This window comes from Coturnix japonica, chromosome 2, assembly GCF_001577835.2.
Source record: "Coturnix japonica isolate 7356 chromosome 2, Coturnix japonica 2.1, whole genome shotgun sequence".
Classification (NCBI taxonomy): domain Eukaryota; kingdom Metazoa; phylum Chordata; class Aves; order Galliformes; family Phasianidae; genus Coturnix; species Coturnix japonica.
The window spans coordinates 63,688,678-63,707,291 of record NC_029517.1 but is presented as its reverse complement, the minus strand read 5'-3'; positions in this window follow the sequence as shown (position 1 = coordinate 63,707,291).

The window sequence follows — 18,614 nt, the reverse complement described above, 5'->3', positions numbered from 1 at the left end:
TTCTTCATGTTACTGTTATCACATTTTTAATATACTTAATGTAAGTTTTTTGATTTTTTTTTTTTGTTTTGAGCATAAATTAATGTCTTGAAAGACTAAGTAAAATTCACATTAGAGATCTCAATATATGCCATCATCACATTACCTTGTTCACCAAAGTCTGTAACACCTAAAAAAGTTACTTTTAAAAAACAAGACATACATTCTATAAGCTGTGTTCATTTTGGATTAGTAAATGTAACAACTTTTAAAAGTTATTAGATGAGATTATTCTGACAATCTTATTTGTATTGATTTGACAGTGGACGACAAGATTGTAAAGTACCCTATGAAGACTGATAGGTCAAATACTTGATCTCCTTTGGACTGTGAGTGTGAAACTGTAGATAACTTCACTTGATATTACTGCTGGCTTCACTGGAATGTAGAGGTTGAATTTCTAAATGGGTTTTTGTTGTTTTGGTTTTTTTTTTTTTTTTTTTTTTTTTTTGCCTTTTTGCAAATTCTATGGCTAACTTCTACTAGAGGAATAGAATAGCACAATAGAAGGGAACATCTTGTGGAATATGTCTGCAATCTGGCAGGCATATTTTGCTGCCTAAAAGCACAGAATTGTAGAATCATTAAGGCTGAAACAGATCTCCAAGATTACCTACTCCATCACCACCATGCCCACTAAACCATCGCCCTCAGTGTCATATGTAAAGCCTTACTTCTACCAGACAGATCAGTACTTCCCTCCTACTTGGTGTCATCTGCAGACTTACTGAGGATGCCCTCAGTGCACTTGTCCAGGTATTCAGTAAATATATTGGACAGCACAGGGCCCAGTACCAACCCCTGCCATGTGATCTCCCTCAGGATGATACGCTCCATAACCTGATCCAGCACTGAGGCAAGGCCAACATGCCTGTCGTTCCCCAGATCTTCCTTACAAACCTTCTTGTAGATGGAAGTCACATTGGTAAGCCTCCAAGCAGCTTCCTTTTAACCTGTATAAAAAAGTTGTCAAAGGTATCTTCCAGCTTGTCTTAAGTTATGTTTTCCTTGCAGCAGATATTAAGGTGGTTGATTATGGAGGAGTTTGTGGGTGTGTGATTGTGAAACTTCTGGCTGTCTAAACAAAACTTCAGTCTTCCAGGTTAGATAGTCTGAAGCACATGCTTACAACAGTATCACCTTTGTCAGCATGTTCTCTGATTCTGAGCCATAAGGTTTCAGGTGATGCCAGTTCACTTTTTCCAAGGCAAAGCTCCACATACTCTAACCACTCCACTGCATAGAGTGCAAACCCTCCTCCTTGCTTTCTCAGCCTGTCGTTCTTGAAAAGCCTGTATCCATTCGCTGCAGCACACCCATCATGTGAGGTGTCCTACCATGGCTCTGTAATTCTAACAAGGTCATAGGTCTACAACTGCACGGACTTCTAACTCTTCCTGTTTCCTTCCAGGTTATACACACTTGTGTACAGGCACTTGAGCTCCACGCCATGCTGCTTTCACAACGAGAGCGTGAGAGCCTCCCCAGTCATGTTGTCTCTCAGATACTTACTGAAATTGCTGGGGCAGTATTTGAAAAAGTATCATTATGTGGTCATTCTTCCATTTTTATATTCTGCCTCAGACATACGCTTTTGATTGCTGCCTTTGGTGAGTACCTGAAGAACTGCTACCAGTAGGAGGGGTTAGCCTATTAAATAGAGAGTAGGATATGAATCCCAACCTCCATAAGAGTCAGAAAATTTACTGCAGAAAAGCTTGTAGCTTTGAGCTTAGTACCTCCACCCCTACTTGGCAATCATCCAGAATAAGATACAGGGCTACATAGACCCAGTACAAGTATGCTTACATTCTTGGGTTCTTGCCCAGAGGAGATATGCAAACTGAATTACTTCTTTTGTTCCTTTTGCCTTTTAAGATAATACTTGACTTTGAGCTGCTGAAATTCTTCCTAGGTGTTTTTCATAACTGTTTTTTAACCCAGTCTTTCTGACGTGGAGTAGTTCTTCGATCTGTGCTTGGATACTAATTGAGCTACCCCATAGAAAAACCACGTTGTCATCAAAATCCAAATCTCTCAACATTCTGTTGTTGAAGTAGGCAATGAACGTGTTACAGTAAATTATATCCTATATATATAAACATTTTAAGATGTTCTCACCTTAATTCTACCTTAGGCTAATTCCTATATGAAGGCTTGATTTCTTTTTGCTTTTAGAATATTTAGCTATGCTTCAGAATTATTCACAAGTGATGCTGTCAAATAATATCTGGAAACTTATAGGTTTCATAACAACTTTTGTTTTTTCTGCACTATACTCAATTTTGTGCCTGCTCTTAGCTAGAAGAAGCCTGTTGAGCACATGATTTTCTGAATCAAGCTTTGTTTAATCATCCTTTTGTTTCCTTTCTACCACTCAAGGTGATACTGCAGGAGATTTGGTATCACTCACAAAAGCATAACACACACCAATGCTGAGAAGATTACAATAGGTTAATTTTTGTATTATTTCTTATTGTTGTGCAAACCACTAAGTTCACCAAGGTATATCAAACACAACTGTCAGAATCTCTCCAAACATGTGCTGATTAAGAAATTTTGTGATGAAAGCATTAATAACATGTCATAAAGCATGGACTTGCATATATTTACTAAAGCTGGTGAAAATAACAAAAAAAAATTGGGTGTATTTTAATATTTCCTTACTGTTTGAAATGTACAATCTTGTTGTCCAAGTGATGGGTTGTAAAAAAGGCCCAAAAGCATGCATTATAGTAGATGTCCTCAGGTCTATCTTGTTAGATCTTACTCCTTGCATTATTTTAGAAGTAGAAACTGAACACCAATCCCACCCTGATCATCATCATTTTGGTCCTCCCAAAACTTCTGCTCAGAGACATAAAATAAAGGGCATTTTTATTCCTAAATTTCAGAGTGATGAAGTTATTATAAGAATGGAAGTCTGCAGAAAGAATGGTGGAAATACACCGTCTGATAATGAAGAAACTGCTCTCAGCATTTCTTGTGCAGCATGCCTAGGCGGGCCCTTCTAATAGTTATACCTCAGAAACAATTTGTGGAATGAAAGAGACCAGAAATGGATACAGAAAGATCAGATCTATGTTGCCCTGCTTACATCATGAGCTATAAGCCCTGAAATGTGTACAACATGAGCATTAGGTTCTCAGTTCTATTTCTTTCACTCTCTGTGCCTATGCCTTCAGTCCACGTTACTTGCTAATGTAGACATGTCTTCAGTCTTTCTACACATACTCAGCACACATACTGTCTCATCTTCTACCTCTTCAAACTGGCAGCTCCATGTAATCTGCATAAGACTGAGAAAGAGAAAATATGCATTGTACTTGAAAAGATGTTTTCTTAAAGTTTCAGGTCTTTGTCCTGTGTTTCCAGCCTCTTGACAAATACAAATTACATCTATTTTTTTCACGACAAAGAGAATATTATGTAAGGAATGGTGACCTGTTTATTTATCTACTGTTTATTTAACTTCTAATGTTTCACCTATGAGAAATCAAACAGGTTGATATTCCTCAGAGTCTGGGAAATGGATTTTTAATTAGCTACCCAGAGAACAGCTCCAGATGATGGATCTGAAGGTAATTTTAGTATTCTGTGTGACTTCTGGCCAACGATGTCTGCACTGTAAGTTAAAGCTGAAGCTCAGCCGTCTGGTACACCCGGTCTACTGAACACCCACTGCTGTGTCTAATCTGGCATTGGGTCTCTGCAGGGGAAAAGACAAGGGGTGGTGGGGACAGTTTCCATGATCTCTAAAGTGATACGTGAGCTTGCCTGAGATGTTTCTCTTTTTCTGTGAGGCAGACAAGATTGAATCAAATATGAGGTACATCTGCGCAGCCAGCATTGTGGGAATTTCTTCTGCAGCAGAGAGAGATAGAGAATTCCAGAGCTAAATTAAATTTTCCTTTATACAGTTCATACTCCTCCTGGCAGCTGAGCAACTTTAAGTGCAAACATTGTTAAGATGATAATAAGAAGAAGCATAGTGAAAAACAAAACTGCATTAGGCTCTCATGAGCTGTTCTTTCACATATTGCCAGGGGAAGCAAAGTCTTGGAATCAGCAGACACCTGATACAGTAAGGAGGAAAAAGAAGACCGTTCATTTCCAAAGACCATCTCATCCCATTCATTCCCAAAAGTACGTTATCAAAAGACACATACTGATCATATGCGAGCCTGAATCTTAATTTAACTCAAGGAATGGCTGTTTAAGAGTTGGCAGGTTTGGGACTTGATCTAGGGGACAGTCAATCTTGGATTTAAATTCAATAATGTGAATGCAAATTGGGTTAGATTTTCAACTTAGATAACTGAATAAAAATTGAAAGGCAATGAAAACACACTCCGTGAGTTGATACTCACCTAAAGTAAAGGAAGATCCTGCTCTTAATCCTACTGGAATAAGTCTACCCAAGTCTTGCTTACAGCCTGAGCCAACCAGCTATGGGATGGATGTTCTGTAGCTGTGGTTACTGTAATTCCAAGCTTGATCTGAAATGCTATTGCTGAAGTGTAGAATACACCAAACTGTGCTTAGCACTAGGGTTGCAATGCTATATGGTACGTCCAGCTTAAAGGGTAGGCAACGTGAGACCCGTAATACTGCTTAATTCTGTTCTACAAACTTAAATCCAAGGACTACTGTCTTTCTTAGGTCGTAAAACACACACACTGATTTTTGGAGAAAAAAAATATGTAGTAATAATATTTGCAATTGGTAATGTGGAAGATGGTGTAAACACATGAAAGAAACATTGCAAATCAGTATTGAAAGAGAAAGAAGAAAGGAACTAGAAACACTGATTCCTTCATGAGCTTATGAGAGGAGAGTTTGCTGAAGAACGAGTAGTAAATCAGCAAGGAGGCTATAGTGCAAAGTACAGTCCCATGAGTAAGTTCCTATGGAAGAAACAATGCCGTGAACCGAAAGTGTTTCTGTTAGTGCATGTTAACTGCCAGGGTGCATAGCTGCATTAAATAGTAAAAATGAGGTTGCCATCATTACAGTGAAAGAGCTAAGAAATATTACTTAATGATACACAGTTTGCATATAATAATGACATAAAATAGCCTTTCTGTCTGTTATAAAGTTCTCATCGTAGCTTAACTTATTGTTAGCTTGTTCATGAAATAAAATTCTGAAAAGCATTGATGTAAATTATTGGAGTTTGGGTTATATTTTTTGAGGCTTTACTGAAACAGTAAGAACTTTTCCTCTAAAAGTTTGGCAAGTTCTAGTCTATTTAGGTTGTCACCCTATGCAGGTGACCCTCAAAGCATTGAATTCTGGACTCTTCATTGCCACACAGATGGAGATAAATTAAATTCTTCACTGTTGCTTATTATTTTAATATTTACGCTGCTCCTAATTTTGCATTCTATCACCTATAAAGATGAAGTCCTCAATGCCAATAACTATCTGTCAGCTTAAAGAGCAAAAGAAAGCTCTGCTTTTTTGTGAGAGGGCAGAATTTCATATATATGAAGGTGGTGTAAGCCTAATGATTTCAGTGGTATTATCTCTGCTTTACACCAGCAAAAGCAAGATAAAATTTTCTCACAGTACATATTTGTACCACTAAAAATGACCTAAAAAACCCCCCTTTTTAAAAATAAAGCCTGTATGTATCTCTCCTAAAGGGATATCTATCTTTGCAGATGACATTAGAGTGTCCTTTCTTTTCAGTCTGAGTTGTCTATTCCTCTACAAGCTAGCTGGAAATGAACTTTCTTTCCAGAGACGCACATAGTCTGGCTTTCTGAATGATAAACCTCATGGGGTAGCTCCTTACCAGTTAAAAGGTTTTCAGAGTATTATGGGAACTACCAGCTGAATTTTCACTCATATTTGAAGTTTTTATCTGTTTGAAGAGACCACGTTTTCAAGAAGCAGGAAGCACTGGCTGTTCGAAGCTATTTTAAGGTGTCACAGACTGGATACCAAAATTAAATGGCCATTTAAAAAATCCAAACAAACAGCGGAAAGATACATTTTGAAATATTTCTGAGCCCCAGATAAATTTAAACTAACCTTTCATCTTTATCTTTAAAAGCTGGATTTAACATTTGTGCTTGGTACTTTGGTATTACTGAACTACAAAAAATATTATGCAACTGATAAAACATTATGAGGCAATTTAGCTGTTGTTAGAGGTAGGGCGGACAGAAGAGATGAAAAATAACTTTGTGGAACTCAATCAACTTGCCATATCTTTCTACATAAGCATTATAAATATTTGTTGAAATAGATTCTAGCTCTCTCAAGACACTCATGGTTATTTTATCCCCCAAACTGTGTGTCCCATTTTACATGGAGATTACAATATGGAAAATAAACTAGCACACAACTATAGTAAAAAAAATAGTTGAGGCATACCATTGTGGGTGTGGGATGTCTGGCTTGTAGTTTACAACATCTCCCACTTTGATATTGAACATCCTTCATGCCTACCATTGCCTAGAGGATTTAGGCACTACTCCTGTACAGATTAAATCAGTTTTAAAACTTATTACATTTTAAAAGTATAGGATAAAAACTTTAGACAGGCATGGCTTGAATTTGAGTCTTAAGTACATGAGATTGGTATAGAATACATTAAGAAAGCATATTAAAAATACACCAAAAATCATCTGTGTACCATGCTTTCAGACAATTTAATGCTGAATAGCAAGTCCATGAAGACATGTGCATATCCTTGGACTCTGTATTCAGGCACAGGTCCTTATATATAAGATTAAGAAATGAAACAGTATTTTCAATGCTGATAAGGAAACAAGAACCCCAAAGGTGACGGGCTATTGTTTACTTTGATTTCTACCTGAAACATTTATCCATGTGTGCTGTAAGCCTTCATTCAGAGTTCTCTCTCTTGAGGCCCTTGCTTAGTTATTGCCCCATTGCCCTATTCTCTTGCAGATATGCACTTTCTGCTCTTTGCCCCCTTGGGGGCACAAGGACATAATCTTCTCCTTTGTACAGAAGCTACTATATTAGCAGAGTCTCATCTGTCTATTCAAGGTCAATATCTACCAGGAAAAATGCCATGTTGGGATTATCAATGGTAATACCTAATTAGGAGTTCTTTCTTATTAGGCATCACCTGCAGCTCTGCACCATTGCTATCAGAGTAATTAATCAGGTCAGTGCTGCCATAGGAGAAAAGCTGGCACTCAGGAAAAATAGAAGCAATGTTCTCAGTTACTCTTACAGTAGTACTATCCTAGCTGGACTCTGCTTACATTGCAAGAGCTGATGAGATCACACATCTAAGAGGTGTGGCCACAGGCAAATATTGAAAACGTAAGTATAAATCTGTGAGGTTTCTGTTTGCAACAGTAATGTTTTAAGCAGAAGCACTAAGCTGCACTTATCCCATTTGAATTCTGCTTTTCCAGTCTCTCCTAATGAGAATCACTCATATGAGCTAAGTATTTCCCTCAGTAACCATCCTTGCATTATTAATAACTAACTCAATTTTGCTCGCTAGAATAAGAGCTTTCCTTTAATACGTAAGATTAGGCTCAAGTAACAGTCTCTCATGTATGCATATATTATCAGCCTTTTCAACTAATTTCTCTCAAAGTATGTCATTAATCTCATCACCAAATCCAAATAGTTTGGAAGCTCTTCTCCACCTCAGATTCATCTAAAGACCTGGACAGTCAAGCAGGGAGAAAAACAGAAGCAAATACACATTAGTTAGTCATGGTCCACAATAAAAACAGCAAGAATGAATAGACATAAAGCTATCTAATATTCTTAGGAGAAAAAACATACACTACCTGTATACGAATGCCAGAAGCAAAAACCAGTAATGAAACCCATAACTCTGGACCTAATCCTTCAGTTCTTAGTTCATTTTGTTTTAAACACGGCTTTCACTGAAGATAATTTCTGAAGTGCATGTGTTCACCTTAAACTGTTTTGCTAATTGCTAGATCATCCAAGAGCAGATACGGGGGACACAAAAATAGGTATTTTTGGTACAAAAGGAGCAATTTAGTAGTCAGGACCATAGTAAATTTACTTTCTTTGGCATTTAATATGCTGAGGCAAATAGCTATACTCTCTAAAGAGAAACCGTATATAGACAGCAATATAATGATAGGAAGTCTTTGATCACCACCCGCTGAAGTCAGATTTCTCTATCATAGCTCTCGCTCTTAGCTTTATTATTCAAGTGGGAAGATATGACTCTAAATAAAAGTACTGGAAATGAGATTCCTTTCTGCATGACAACTTTTATTTATTTTTTTTTTTAGTTATTATTTTTTTAATACGCCAAAGTTGGTCTTAGTTTTGAGAGAAAGCAAAATAGGAGCCATTAGACTAATAAGATATGGTTAGCCAGTTGTATCATGGGAATTTCCCTCTCACAAAATTTATTGCACTCACCACACAGAGCTGACATCTCATCTGTCACGGAGAGAGCACACCCTCAGGGCAGGGCTTCTGTTCAATCGGGCAAAGGTCCTGATAGAGCCTTTAGCATATATCACCTGTTTTCTCCAGGTGACATACTTGCTGGTTACCACTTTCTCATCCATAAGAGAACAGATATCTGCAGCTCTAACACAAGATTAAGCAATGTCTTGCACCTGCATTGAGTGCCTCTTTCTGCTTCAAGTATACTATTTGCTCTCTGGCTTTACCAAAATGAGGGGCTGTGCTCTACCTCTACACTGAACTGTACAAAGTGTCTCCAATCGAACACTTGAAGCGCCATTTAGATCTACTATTTCTGAACACAGTAGGGCTTGTAGGGTTCACACCTCTAGATCCTTCTGGAATCAGATCCTACCACCTTTGTCAGACATCTGGGCTCTACTGGATGGATCCAAGGCCCCATTTATCAGTCACGTTGACCCTTTCAGCAGCCTGATGTAACTCATTCACTTGAGAGCCCACTAGTAGCTGACTTGTGTAGGGGGCTCTGTGGGTCACGCTTCAGAGGTGGGAAAGGGTGGGGAGCCAATAGCCACTACCTTCTGGAAGGTTCTGGTTGCTTAGAGCACAGGTGCTTCAGCTGGACAAGCAGCAACACGTGAGGGCACAGTAGGGAGAATTTCATTGTCAGCTGACTAACCTCTTTCCTTGGCAAGAACAAACATTTCCTTCTATTAAAAAAAAAAAAAAAAAAGAAAAAAAAAAGTGGTGAGAGAGAGAGAGTGCATGAGACAGAGCTATTTGCCTCCTCAGCATCTATAATGGAGCCTGGGAGAATGTTCTAAAACCTATGGGTATGTGTAACCATCTGTTTGGATGAGAGTAGTTTTCTCTCGTAGTGGAATCAAGGAGCCAGACATTTTAACAGTGGATTTTCACCATATTTTTACTACTTTTCCAGAGGAGATGCATGACAAGGGTGCCTTCTACCTGATTATGCAACTTATATCCAGTTTCTGAGATAAAGTCTCAGTGACTGTCCTGCTTTCTTCACCTATCAGCTTTTGTCTAAAACTTCTGGATGTAAGATCCTTTTTCCTCAAATTGAAGCATTTTGCAGTTAATATCTATAAGTATTTTCATTCACCTTACACAAGGAGGATTTTACTGATTTTCCACTGTCGATGAAATGCATTGAGTAAATTTAACGCTGCTTCTCACACAGTTAAATTGGATTTGTCCAGATGGACATTGTTACAGGGCTCCTTTCTAGGTAGGATTAATTTTACTAGAATATAACCCTTCTATTCTTATATTGTTCCCTTTAGACAGTCTCTTTTAATCTTTTACAAAGTAGCATTAAAACACATTCTGGCATTCATTAAGAATTACATTAAAATGAAGGCACACCTTTTTAGGCTATCACTGCTGAGAAAAGCAAACCTGGGATTTCCTTTTCCTAGAGTCCCATTCTGTGCCAATCAGATGGGAATGAGCAAGAGGTGGCTGCACCATTTCCTCCAACCTCATGGCAGAAGGGGCACAAAGGAGTCCCCTGACCACTGATCTTTCTTCTGGGATGGAGACATCTTTGCCTCCTGGCTATGGAAGTAAATACACATTGTCCTACAACTCTGCTTTGAAGGAAGATCTACGGAGGCCTCTGTGATTTTTCTGTCCCCACCTCGCGCAGTGCATAGCCTGTGCACCACTTAAATCCCAATCAAAATAGGACTTAGGTAATAGCCTTGGCAGGAGGGTGAGTTCCACCCACATTCCTTTGTGCTCATCTGGGCTGGAGAACCAGAACTGGAAAGCCGTGTAGTTTTTTTATGGCTTGGAACTGAGTACTTACTGTGCACCTACTTCAGCTTTGTTTCTGACCATGCTTTCTATGAAGCCAAAAGCTACTGGAGTATAATCTGCTTGTGTTATAAATTCAGAGTTCTGTGATTGAGCTGAAAGAATTAAAATGAGAAATCTTTGCCATTCATTAATCTTGCGCGGGGAATAAGTGGAGAGAGACTTCTCAATTACATTATTCATCTCAATAGACATCCTCAGGTTTCCAAAATCCTGTCAGCCTGTTATGAAACATATGCATGGTACAAAAAAAAGTAAATAATCTCTTCCGATTTGTCTCCTGACTTTTGGCAAAGCCCTACAGTATACATACTTTACTTTTAATGATAGTGTGTTAAAGTCTACATGTAAGTGAAAAATAAAAGAGAACTGAATATGTAGAGTTGAAAAAAAAGGGGGAGGTGTATGCGTGGGGGGGAGATTGATGGAAAGCCAGATAGGAAAACAACAACAACAGAACAAGAAAATAAAGAGTATTTGAAATTATTTTTTAACTAAAACACAAAACCTTAGCAATAATATTGTACATTTCAATATATAATAAACTTCAAGAAAATAAGATCCTTACTCTGTTTTTATAAAAACTGAGGAAATAAAAAAGAAAGGGTGTTGCAGAAGAGTCTGAACACAGTGCTGGAAGGGTTCGCTACATGGTCACTCTTTTTTAATCCTGTCACTGATTACAACAGGTTTTCAAAATTCTTGTAATGTGATATCACCAATGTAATTAAACCATAGTAGTTTTCACTCAGTTTTAATAATATCACTTAGTTACAGCTGCCTAAAAGATCAGTTCTGAAATTGGAAAACTCTTCAGTTAGTTCACATTCTGAAATCTGCCTTTTTGGAGGGACTTAATTCATAAGGGTATCATTAATTATCCCATCTACTAGTATTTCATGTCTTAAGTTTTAGTCATTCTCTGTGAGCTCCTTTTCTTTGACACGTTATTAGCAATGCATTAGTACTTTTGGTCTTGGTTGGGTCAGCACTGATCTGAGAGATGAATCTCAGCTCCATCTTCCTCCTGTAGAAAGCATCAAGCTTGTAAATAAGAGTGGGAATCTCTGTTAAAATTTGACCAAAGCGTAACTGAAGAAATCATTCTTAATCATCCAGACCAATACTGCTACTGAAGCCTATCAGCCCATCCAGCTTTCACTTGTAACACAGTTCAGCCCAACTCAGATGAGGACCACAGAAATCTAGTCAGCACCTTACAAGATAATATCCCAGCAGAATGAAACTGAAATTTTCCAGGATACCTATCTCCTGGCATCTTTAGTCCACCGCATCCTAGATTGCCACAGCTATACTCTTACCAAAATCTCAACTAATTCACTTTAAAATCAGACCTAGAATTTCCCAACTCTTTTGCTCTATCAATTACACATTTTAGATATAATAGCAAATCTGTGATACAGCAAAAAGAATATTCAAGCTGCTTTTATAATTTCCTTTATACTAATTGGGATATACCTACATTGTTACCCAAAGTTACCATAGTACATTGTTCTCATTAAGCCACACTGCCACCACGTGTGAGTGGACATGGATATTTTTGCATAGCTCCAAACAGTGCTCCATAGATATATTCACAACTTCAAGCCGCTGGATTAGCAATGAGTGGGAAAATATTTCTAGGTCAGATGCAGCAACAAAGCTCCTACAGATCAAATCTTGCCTTGGGTCTGAAAACTTATCTTCTCTTTTTGATCACTTTTTGTAATCTCTTGGATGTTACTGTACTTCTGAAAGCAGAAGCAAAATGAGACAGGGCAGAACCACTGCATTTCAGAATTTTAGTACCAAATTTAAGTTGGTATTCCTTTGTACACTCCTGTACTTGCGCTGTGCTTGTTTTTTCTGAGTCAAGAAAACTAAACAAATTTCTCCCAATCCACACAGGTCCATATCATCGAAAGATTCAGAGAGAATAAGGTGCTTTTTGTTCCAATAAGTACTACTGCTAAAAGCTTGGGTCAAGCCAATAGCAAAAGTCCGCTTTATTTTATTCTCTATTAAAAAGACTTACCAGTTTATGTCACCTGCTTCTATTGGGATATCACCATCATAGAAAACATATTTCAGTTGTGATTTGTGTATATCACATATAAGTACTTCCAACTGTGAGATAAATATGCACATATGAATTTATCTACATGAACACCTATCGTACAGAGTATATCTAAATAACACAACAATCTAAGAGAAAATTTGCTCTTACTTTACACTCTCACTGTGAAACTGCTACATCCCATAAAAACCCAGCAATGCTTTCTGTTTGTCCTACACAGTTCCCTACACACAGCACTTCTAGGAGTACTAAACCACCAGTTTGGAAAGCAGAAGAACACACTGTGATGCATGCAGACTGTCAAAAATGATTGATTTTAGACAAAAATTTCTAAACTTACAGGAGGAATAAGGAAGAAAATGAGGATTGATAGATGATGTAATTGCATATGGTTAGCAACCTTGGAAAACCAAGCTAAAAACACCGGGAATTAAATATTAACAATTTGATCAAAGACAATTAAAATATGATGTGCTAATAGACAGGGGCATCAAGATAAATTGGTAAGAAGCCAAATATTATCTGAAATGGAGAACTTTTACTGCAGGTTAATCTTCAGGTGTTCAACGCTTGGCTGTTAAGAGAACAGATAAGGCTCAGGTGAGAAAAATTGTTTTTTCACATCTCTTCTGATGAGGACACGGGTGATGTTTCTGAACTCTAGCTACATTTCTAAAGGTAATCAAGTCATGTTATTAAAGGTAGTGAATCCCAGCAGTCCTGCTGATCAGAATAACTAGAAATTAAAAAGAAATTAAATCCCCAGAAACAATGCTTTCACATTGCAATTTGGAGGAAATTAGAGAGAAAACCATCTAGAATAATTAGTTTTAATCACAGAACCTTATCAGAAACCACCAAATAAAAATGAACATTAAAAATAAATATGCATTTCTAAGTAATTTTAAAAAATATATTATATATATATATATATATTTCCTTGGTCTTAGATATTATTGATACTGAAAAAGAAATGCACTGCAACTGTGGGAACAGAATTGTCCCAGACTATCTGTAGGTGACAGTTTGCTACTAGATCTTTGCCCCACAGTGAAAAACAACAATGCCAGGTAAACCCTGGGAGCCTAAGTACAGGGAGGAGTGCCTCAAGAAAACACAATTGATCCTCTCCTCTCCTCTCCTCTCCTCTCCTCTCCTCTCCTCTCCTTCCTCTCCTCCTCTCCTCTCCTTCCTTCCTCTCCTACCTCTCCCTCTCCTCTCCTCTCCTCTCCTCTTCTCTTTTCCCAAAATTCTCATGCAAAGTGTGTAACATTTACTCTAAGTCAGTGAGAGGGAGCCAAAGCTATACTGTGTTAGCCTAGTGTGTCAGTGGTAGATGCCCATCCTTCTCTCCACCCTTTCCTTTCCCTCCATGCAAAGGAGAAATATACTGAGTGTGGGGAACACACCTAGGTAGTGTGAATTGGCACTGAGGTAGAGGGATGTACTTCAGGAGAGACAACTTTGACTTCCTAAAGGATCTACTTGGAGGTATCCTATGGTTTAGAGCGTTGGAAGGTAAGGGGGCCCAAGGAGAGTAGGTTGACATTCAAGTACCACTTGTTCCAAGCTCATGATTGGTGCAACTCTCAGAGTAAGAAATAAGGTAAAGGTGGCAGGAGACCCACATGGATGAGCAAGGAGCTCATGGAAAAATTCAAATGGAAGAAGAAAGTCTAAGGAATGTGGAAAAGGGATCTGACCTTTTGTTAGGAATATAGAAACATTCTCAGTGCATGCAGGGATGTGACAAGAAAGGCTGGGGATCACTCGAATTTATTCTGTCAAGGGAGGTCAAAGACTTCTTTAAGTATGTCAGTAGCAATAGGAAGAAAAGTGAAAATATGGGTCTGCTGCTGAACCATGTGGGTGCCCTGGTGGGCACTGAGAAGTTGGAGTTACTGAATGTCTTCTTTGCTTCACTCTTTCTGCTAATCTGTCCCTTGGGAATCCCAGACTCTGGAGATAAGAAAGAGATTCTGGGGAAAGGAAGACTCCCCATTGCTATAGGAGGATCTGGTCAGAGGTTATCTAGGCAGATGAGATGCAACCAAATCTATAGTCTGCCCATGGATGCACCCATGAGTGCTGAGGGATTTGGAAGAAGAGATTGCCAAGTGCTTTGAGAGATCACAGAGAATGGGAGAGACACCTGAGGACTGGAGAACAGCCAGTGTCTCTTCATTATTCAAAAAGGACAAAAAGGAGGAGCCAGGAAATTACATGCCAGTCTGCCTTACCTTCGTCCCTGGGAAGTTGATGGAACAACTTATTCTGGATGTCATCTCCAAGCAAGTGGAAGAGAAGAAGTTATCAGGAGTAGTCAACATGGATTCACCAAGGGGAAATCATGCTTGACCAATCTGGTAGCCTTTTATGATGTCATGACCAGCTGGGTAGATGAGAGGAGAGCAGTGAATGCTGTCTATCTTGACTTCAGCAAAGTTTTTGGCACTACCTTCCATAACAACCACATTGATAAGCTTAGGAAGTGTGGGATAGATGAGTGGACAGTGACGTGGACTGAGAACTGGCTGTCTGGCGTAGCCCAGAGGGTTGTGATCAGTGACACAAATTCTAGTTGGAAGCCTGTAGCTAGCAGTATTCCCCAGGGCTTGATACTGGTTTTGGTCTTCGTCAGTGACCTAGATGAAGGAACAGAATGCACCCTCGACAGGTTTGCAAATGATACAAAGCTAGGAGGAGTTCAGCAAGACCTGAACAGGGTGGAGAGTTGGGTAGAAATAAACCTTACGAAATTTGACAAGGGCAAGCATGGAGGTTTACACCTGGGGTGGAGGAATAACCACATGCATCAGTACAGGTTAGGAGATGACCCACTGGAAAGGAGCTCTGCAGAGAATGACATGTGTGTTATGGTGGACAACAAGTTGTCCATGAGCTGGCAACATGCCCTTGTGACCAAGAAGGCCAATGGTATCCTGGGGTGCATTTAAAAGAGCATTGCCAGAAGGTCAAGGGATGTGATTCTTTCCCTCTATGCTGCTCTGGTGAGGCCACATCTGGTGTGCTGTCTCCAATTCTGGACTCATCTGTTCAAGAAAGACAGGAATCTTCTAGAGATAATCCAGAGCAGGGCCACAAAGATGATGAGGGGCATGGAGATTCTCCCTTGTGAGCCTGTAGGTATCCCAAATTGTTTAATTTTTCTAGATCTTCATTCTTAATGTAACCTAACTTACATTTCTACATAGCTATGAAACTATACATTATAGGTAATAGTACAAGGGTAGGAAAATAACAGAAAACAAAATAGATTCATTTATGACTGAGCTGAAACCGAATATTCAACAGCTTACAAAAATAAATTTAAAAAATGCAATAGAAATGTCATAATTGCTAAATTCAATTGCTGTTGCATTATGTCAGAACATGGAAGATCTCTTTTTCAGAGAATGTAATTAAGATGTTATTTCACTGTCATCAGACTAAGATGTAGTAGTAGTGACTCTAGTGTTAAAGTCTATTGCTTGGGTTTGTGCTGAAATACAAAGGAATTTTTTAACTTCTACCCTACAGTTCAGTGTATTTTCAGAATATTCTAACATTAGCACCAACTGCTGGGAACTACATTTAAAATGCTTAAACTACTATTATGAAATAAGGAAAATTAAGAATGTAACCAGGGATGGAAATAAGGACAATTAAGAAAATCGGAGGTATCACTGCCAAAATAATGTGTATCCTATCTGCTCCTCCCTCCACCCCACCCTGAAATAGGCAAACAACTCATTTATTTAGCATTGTACCTCTTCTGTACCTTATCTCATGTTTAAAGATGAACAAATAACTCATTTAACATTAATTTACTTTTCGTTTTCAATAGGGACAAATTTAGGCAACATGTTTAGTTGTTCTAGATTGTTTGCCAGAAAATCCCTTGTATCTGTACATGCTAAAAAACTTCACTGCTTAGACAGTTTAAAGCCAATTTAACTGAGTGCAAACTGCTACAGGGACATTATATGTTGGTCAGGTACATGCTGGTCCCAAGTGATTTAAAATAAATTAAAATCACAGAAAATCAAACTAGTATTTACACAAATTTTGCATTACCTTAACTTAAATTGGAGTTACTTTCTTGGCAGATTGTCCCTAAAACATCGTCCTTTCCTCAGGGTAAAGTTTATTATGCTAAGTAACATGTAATCTAATGAATTGCCAGTTTTCTACTGGAGATTACTGCCAACTTAGGTAAAATGTGATAACTTCAGTCAGTGCTCCAGACATGAACTAGAAAAGATTACATGCAGAAACAATTTTTAAGAGCACATTACTTCAACACAATGACTTTCATCTAGTCCTATAATACAAGAACAAGAGAACATAAAGACACTGATTTTGAATTTAATGCTATCGATAGATCACAATCCATTAATAACAATAAGCTATTCCATAAACAGGGGACTCAGTGAACTCTGCTCTCTTATGCAACTGTCCCCTTTCAGAAACAAAGACAGAAATCCCAGCTTCCTTAATTGACTCCCCTGAGTTCTCCATCTGCATCCCCACAGATTCCATTGGTTTCTCCTGTAAATTTTTATAAGCCAGGAAGAAACAGCTTATTATACTGCAGTATTTCCCAGAAGGTGTACTGAGAAGAGGTTGGCAGGGCCAATTTGGATCTCCCTGGGCTTATTTGACAATTTTCAGGAAATTTCAGTAACTTAGTAACTATAAGCGCTCTTAATCTTGTAAAATACAAAGTTCCTGATCAAGTGAAAAAAGTAAATATGAAGTGAAAGAAATCTCAGCCATACAGACATTAATTCCTTAGGCAAAGGAATCCTTTGCTACAACTTCACGTGTATGTCCAGGTATTTCGCACCCTGCAATATACATGAGTAAAGTGAAGTTTTTGTGGGTAGGCACAGCAAAGAATGAACTTTGCCTTTGCCAAATACTTGCTCACTTAGCTAATGGCATGACTAAGAGGAGAAAACATTTACTTTCACTTCCAGTCTTGTACTCTAACCACTGGACAATGCTCTTCTTTGGCATTCACTTCCATGGAGAAATCAATGAGCTCACTTTCACTGGGAAGATGGAAAGACTGGCTATAGAAGCTTCCTTGTATTTTTATTCTAGTAAGCAACTTGACAAATGGGTTTCCAATTTCCAGTTGTCTTAGCTGCAGCAACAATGGAAGCACTGACCTGAGGATAAAATGTCAGCAAAATGCACAGTAGCAGACCAAGGCCCTTCTAGGAAACCAAACTTCAATATTAGAATTTATCAAAAGCTGTAAACCTGCTTATCAGAAATTTCAAAACATTTTTGTTCTCTGTTTGGAAATATTTGAAATTCACTCATTTCACATTTTGCAGTTTTCTGAGCGTTTCTAATTAAAAATCTTGGAAAGACTTGTCAAAATCTTTCAAGTCTTGTAAACTCTAATGAACTATTATGTTTCCAATCTGGGTTTGGAATTACATTAAAAATGTCTTTGTGAGAAAAGGATTTGTTTGCCAATAGTGATAAGAGGAACTTGAAAAGGCAATTTTTGACAAATCTTTTCATTCCATTAGAGACTCTAATGAGCATCTTAATGTGAGGAAAGCCACACGGGGACTTTTCTACTGTTGTTGTTAATTCAGTCAGAAGCATCATGCTAATAATACTCAACATATTTGCCGCTTTCAATGCCATTGATTAGGGAGGAGGTTTTGCAGACCTGGCTGTGAGACCTCACAGGGACAAACACTTACACTTTAAGATGGCTTTGATCATTCCTGGCAGACCTGCAGCTACTCCTTTTACTCATGACCTTTCGCCACTCCTATTCAAGAGCACTTCAACAAGACTTCTGGGAAAGAATGTGCAATGCCCTGAGCTACAATGCTAGCAATATGCTGACAGCACCCAGCTCTACGCCTCCAGGCTGGCTTGTTCCCAGCTGTTCTACTGTCTGTAGGAAATTGGAAGCCTGCTGAATGAAAGGCAGATGGTGTGATGGACAACCTCTGATCTCTATCGGCAAGTTACACAATGTAGACTGGTAGATCTTTTCAGTACACGATAAAATGAATTGCATTTTCACTGTCACCAAATTAATTATTGGTTTCAGTGCTTGCAGACCACTGGAACTGAGGATGGTTTGCTAGTCCCATCTCAAATACTGGAGAACAGCTGTGCTGTCAGTCTGATTTTATGCTCTCTTCCTTTGTTTATGCATTACATAACATTACCAGCTCAAGGAAAGAAGGTTTTAGTAAGTATA